Genomic DNA, 5,994 nt, shown 5'->3' with positions numbered 1-5,994 from the left:
GCTCAAATGATGTTGTTTATATTATCAGTCCGAGTTGGAAGCACTCTCTCCCGGCCAGTCAGGCGGGAGAGAGTCGTATGCTCATGCACGAGCCCCAAGCTCCGGGCCGCGCGCAGCAGCCTTCCTCGGCTCTCATGGCCGAGGCGGGGGCTTGGGCATGGGGTGAGAACAGTCTGACATTTCCGCAAACAAATCTCATCGCAGTTTAGCGCACATGTAAAATATAATGCTATACTACGACGTGACAAAGCTGCTCTAAACACATCAGCTACTATAATATATTTCCCTGCATCTCATACTGAGATTAGATCGTTATTGAGTTTCGACAGACTGAATGGGCCGAAGAGGAGGAGGTGGGAGCTCTGCAGCTCTGCCCTGTGCTGCGCCCGAGAGGAAAAATCAGAGGTGCAGTAACTTTTTAACAAGAATCACGAAAAGCCCCCAAACGAAAATTAAAAACGGATTTCATGGCGTGGTATATCGCAAGTTGGACGAGGGAATGACATGGAGAAATCTCGCATTGGGGTTACATGAGCGTGAGAGCGGGGCGTTTGTCCTCATTATTGTGCTGTGCTCTCGCGTCACTAGTCTCTCCTAACGTAGTTAGACAAGCCGCCACACACATACATAGGAGAAAAATAATTACATTTCTAGTTCGCCGCTGAATGGCCAAATTGATATAACTTTCAACCATTTTGAGCAACGCTGTTTCCATACAGGCCACCAGCGTTGGCTAGTTGTTGATATTTATAAAGATATTGCAGCTCTCATATAAATTATTTTCGAGGAGGTGGGCAAACTGTAATGGCGTCGATTTCCGAAAAAAATTCCTGAGCTGAACACAGCCAAAGAGTATAGTATAGACAAGAGGATACGTCATTTCTTGGTTTTTCCCATAGGTTTTTTCAAATCACCGTTTTGTTACATATCTGGGGGGTAAGTCCCCCTTTAAGATGTCTATTTTACCCAAATTTATTTTTTTGTTTTCAGAACCTTCCATACTCTCCACCGCCACTTTTTTCTTTCTTTTTTCAAAAAGATGCAGAGCATCTTTCTTCCCTCTTTTATTTGGGAGAATAAAGTCACCAAGGATTAGCTCGCAGGTTTTACAACTTCCATATAATGCTGGTGGCTTAAACTTACCAAACCTTAGAATGTATTTTCTTGCAGCTCAACCCAGATTAGGCAATGGTTTTCTAGCTCATGTAGTGAAGAGTGGAGTCCCATGATATTCTTCCATATGAACTGAAATACCTACATTGGTTTACAAGAGGTTAAAATAATCACCAAGAACCCTACTATCATTAAACATAAGACTATTTGATCAACTTGAGCCTTCCTCTTACCAAGAAAAAATAATACTAAACCTAGCCCATATTTTCCTAATTAACTATTACTTATACTGCAATACTGCAATTTGGGTAATAATCAAAAATCCACACTGTTACTGTTCATTTTACTGACCGACCAAATGCACATTACTCTCTATTATTATTACTATATAACTCACATTGCTGTGGCTACATAAGAAAATATTATGCACCATAATAAATTAGTACATACCTCACATATCTCACTTTTTGCTAAATGGTACTTGATAAGGACTGTAGAAGAAGGCACATATAGCTACAGTAAGTAACTTCAATTGTATTATCTTATGGTATATTATATGCCTCACATAATGTTTCGATGTTTATGCCACAAGTGTAGCATGACTCGATGTCCCCTCAGGGATCAATAAAGTTATTCTGATTCTGACTGTGTTAATGTCCTTGCCTTTCTCCACACTTGTGCTAAATAAACTCAAAGTAGCCTACAATATGAGCTTTAGGAGAGAGAGAGAGAGAGAGAGAGAGAGAGAGAGAGAGAGAGAGAGAGAGAGAGAGAGAGAGGCTTTCACAAGTTCATGTGCAATTTTTTTCAAATGTAATGGGAGGATAATTGTAACCACTGGAATCAAATGCCAGGTCCTCACTGGGCTTCAGAATTCTCCCAAGCATACTGCACACTGACACATCTTGCATATATTTGTATGGCGGAGGGTTAGACAATTAACTTAAACTAAATACATACATACTGTAAATTAATCCCAACCACCCACACACAAATCGTGACTTTCACTGCCACCTCAAATCTATAGCTCAACTTCCATACAGATGTAGGCCTATAAAATTGCCTGGAAAACGATCTGCCAGGCATATAAAAACTCTCGTAACGGGACAAGCCCCGTCTTTTATTGTCACACGAACACCACAACACATGCATGCGGCCACAACACACTCATGCTGACGGTGGCCGGTGAAAAGTGTCCTCTGCATTTAACCCATCCAGGCATGTCCTTTCCTCCGGGGGGCAGGCCAGGAGCAGTGGTCGCTTTCTCGTACAGCACCCGGGGACCAACTTCGGATGTTGTCGTCACTGGTCGGATGACGATGACGATCTGATCTTCTGCATGTTTTTAGTGGGGGGGTTATATACGGAGGAACCCCCAGGGGGAGCACGGGGAGAACATGCAAACTCCACACAGAGAGAAGGGCCCTTACGACGAGATACCCCACCTGGGCAGTAGGCACTGAAGATATGGGGGGGAACACAACCACAGCGCCCACAGTGTCCCAGGCGAGAATCGAACTCAGGACCTTCTGACTGTGAGGCGACAGTCTCACATATTTAGGATTTAGTCTATACTGTGTCAATTAGCAATTAGTGACCATCAAGTGATACACAATAGATCCAGCTGCTTTAAAATAACTTCTCTGCCCTCCTTGGCTTGGACATTAATCTTTGAGAGGAGGCTGCAATTTCAGTGTTTGGCAGGCCAGGGTGCCTTACTTCCTCTGAGACGGTGCCCCCTGCTGCCAGCAGTTTGTTACTGTAAGCTCCTCTTCCCTGGCCACACCCTCATCTGTGTACATCTTGTCTTTTTGGACAGGAGGTTGGATGTTCGGCAGGACACATGCAAACAGTTTGTGAAGCTCCAAACCAACTAAATTGTTTCACAAAGACTCGTTTTGACACATTAATTGTTAAACTGCCTACAATGCCAAAACCATCTTTGAAAAATGCAACAAAAGACTTGACCGATTTATTTACTCACTCATCTAAATGCTTCAAATTAAATTAGAGCTGGAACGATTGTACTCCCTCTTCCTGAGATGGTCCAGGAGGCTCTACCCCCCCTGCTTGGGACAGCCAAGGAGGGTCTACTCCCTCTTCCTGGGATGGTCCAGGAGGCTCTACCCCCCCTGCTTGGGACAGCCAAGGAGGGTCTACTCCCTCTTCCTGGGATGGTCCAGGAGGCTCTACCCCCCTGCTTGGGACAGCCAAGGAGGGTCTACTCCCTCTTCCTGGGATGGTCCAGGAGGCTCAACCCCCCTGCTTGGGACAGCCAAGGAGGGTCTACTCCCTCTTCCTGGGACGGTCCAGGAGGCTCTACCCCCCCTGCTTGGGACAGCCAAGGAGGGTCTACTCCCTCTTCCTGGGATGGTCCAGGAGGCTCTACCCCCACTGCTTGGGACAGCCAAGGAGCTTCTTAAAAGTGAATATTTTTACAACTGAATATCTTTTGGGTTGTGGACAAAAGACATTTGAGGACGTCATCTTTGGGAAACAATAAAAATCATTTGATAATTTTATAGACCACACAAATTAATTATCAAGAAAATCGTCTGACAATAAGTTAGTTGCAGCCCTAAATCACTTTAGGCATGATTGTTCACTTAAACGAGTAGACAGAGCAGTCCCAGTAGAGAGGCTGGATTTTTGTCGTCTACACCCCCCCCCCACCCCACACAATTCATAACCCTGACAAGCATGCACCAAAACCTTCCAGCAGCCAAGGCCAGTATAAACAAGTGACATTTTACTCAAAAAAATCTTTATTACAAAATGTAAACATTAAAACTCTTGTGACTGAAGGTCTTTGGCGCCGCCGTCACCATTAGGCATCTTTTTGGTCTTCTGGGGCACGAGGGCGGCCTGGATGTTGGGCAGCACGCCTCCTTCAGAGATGGTGACCCCAGCCAGCAGCTTGTTGAGCTCCTCATCGTTCCTGATGGCCAGCAGGAGGTGACGAGGGCCGATGCGTGACCGCTTGTTGTCTTGGCAGGCGTTCCCAGCCAGCTCCAGGATCTCTGCCGAAAGGTACTCCAGGATGGCTGCCAGGTACACTGCAGCACCAGTGCCCACTCTGTGGGCATAGTTCCCCTTCCTCAGTAGCCGGTGGATACGGCCCACTGGGAAGATCAGCCAGGTTTGCATAATTAGGGGAACATGGACTACCCATAGAAACTCCCTGGCATTGAAGATAGTAAGAATTCTCAAATTTAAAATAATTGCTATTAAGGATCAATCTTGACAAATCAACCAAAAAGTCAGTCGGGGGCTGAAGCGTCGATCTTCTATTCAAAAAATGTGTTAGAGCTTGTAAGCCCTCCACATGAGGAACATTAGTGTATAGACTGTTGACATCCATGGTACATAAGAATACATTCTCATCAGTGAGCTGTACAGCACCTAACCTATTCAAAAAGTCAGTGGTGTCTTTCAAATAAGAAGGAAGATCAGATACCAACACTTTAATGTGTCTGTCAAGATATTGAGAAATAGGCTCAGTAAGAGATTGTGTGCCAGCCACAATAGGCCTACCAGGCACTGGCTCAACACAGCTCTTATGGATTTTAGGTAAAGTATAGAACACAGGTCGCACAGGGTGCTTCTGTAACAAGAATTTGAATTCGTTTTGGCTGATAAGAGAATTAGCAAGGGCTGTACTAAGAAAATGCTCAACATTCTGAAAAAATCTAAGTGTGGGGTCACCCATTAGGGGAGTATAAAAATCTGTATTACCAAGTTGTCTCAAGATCTCTGTTGTGTACGCTTCTTTAGTCTGGATGACAACAGCGCCCCCTTTGTCGGCATGTTTTATAACAATAGTCGAATCAGTAGAAAGTGCACGTAATGCTTTCTTTTCTTGCAACTCTATATTAGAATAGAGTCTCATTTTATTTTTGTACAAGTGTACCTTTGTAGCTACATCCTCTTCAACCAGTCGGCAAAAGGTGGCCACGGAGGGGTTCAGGGCAGGCGGAACAAAAGTACTTTTAGCCCTCAGGCCTGGTTCAGACGTGGAAATAGGAACAGTCTGTGAAGGATTCAAAAAAGGACGTGAGTGGGGGGCTCCCTTATCAAAGAAAGCACGCAGTTTAATGTTTCTCAAAATTTAAACATTTCAATCCTAGTTCTGAAAGAATCAGCTTTAGCAGAGGGAATAAAGGATAAACCTTTTGAGAGGATGGATGCTTCTTGTGGAGACAGGGACCTGCTGGATAGGTTGATCACGTTTTCGCCCTCTGCCGCCGATTCCCTCTCCCTCTGCCGGTGCTGGCGGTGTCGCTTGCCTCCTCTTCGGGTTGGGCGGCGTTTGAGGCCCAAATTCTGGTCTGGTACCTGCGTTGTGGGGGTACGCCTAAAAAAGGCTCCCGTCTGGAGCCCCTCATTGGCCCGTCGCTCCCCGAATCCTCCGTGGACAGCCCGTTGTAAGCTGTGTGTTCTTCTCGTCTGCGTCGGTATCTCTGATAAGATCCTGAGCAGTCTGATGACAACCAGGAATAGACACGTTTGTTCTTATAGTCAAAGGTGTCTCTGCGATATTTGTTAAGCTTCACTTCCATGACCTGCTTCTCATATGTGTCTTTCAAAGTCATACATGTTGTTTCAATCTCTTTGAGCTGTTGCACGTCGATCTTGTTGGTCATCTCTTTCTTCAGATCCATGATCTCTTTTCTGGTTGTGGACAGTTCAGCGTCAACATGCTTAATGACAAGGAGCATGAGGTCAAAGGAACATTTGTTGAGAATTTCACACCATTGTTGGCAAAACTCGCTGTTGTCTCTTCCAAGCGCTGGTTCTTTGTTCATGCGTAGCCCTCTCGGTATGCGTTTGTTACGCCAGTACTGCGAGAGTGTGGAGCCGTGGAGGCTGGAACGGGTCTCT

General features: G+C 45.4%; 1 pseudogene across 1 annotated transcript; it reads right to left on the bottom strand.

The window, feature by feature from the left end:
* Nucleotides 1-3,897: 3,897 nt before the first annotated feature.
* On the bottom strand, nt 3,898-4,260 carry LOC310799704 (histone H2AX pseudogene; annotated as a pseudogene). The gene has a single exon. The product of its transcript is annotated as a histone H2AX pseudogene (transcript).
* Between the last annotated feature and the right edge of the window lie 1,734 nt (nt 4,261-5,994).

Source organism: Poromitra crassiceps (genome assembly GCF_964638095.1).
Source record: "Poromitra crassiceps genome assembly, chromosome: 2".
In the NCBI taxonomy this organism is placed as follows: Eukaryota; Metazoa; Chordata; class Actinopteri; order Beryciformes; family Melamphaidae; genus Poromitra; species Poromitra crassiceps.
This window is presented reverse-complemented; position numbering and strand designations above follow the sequence as displayed.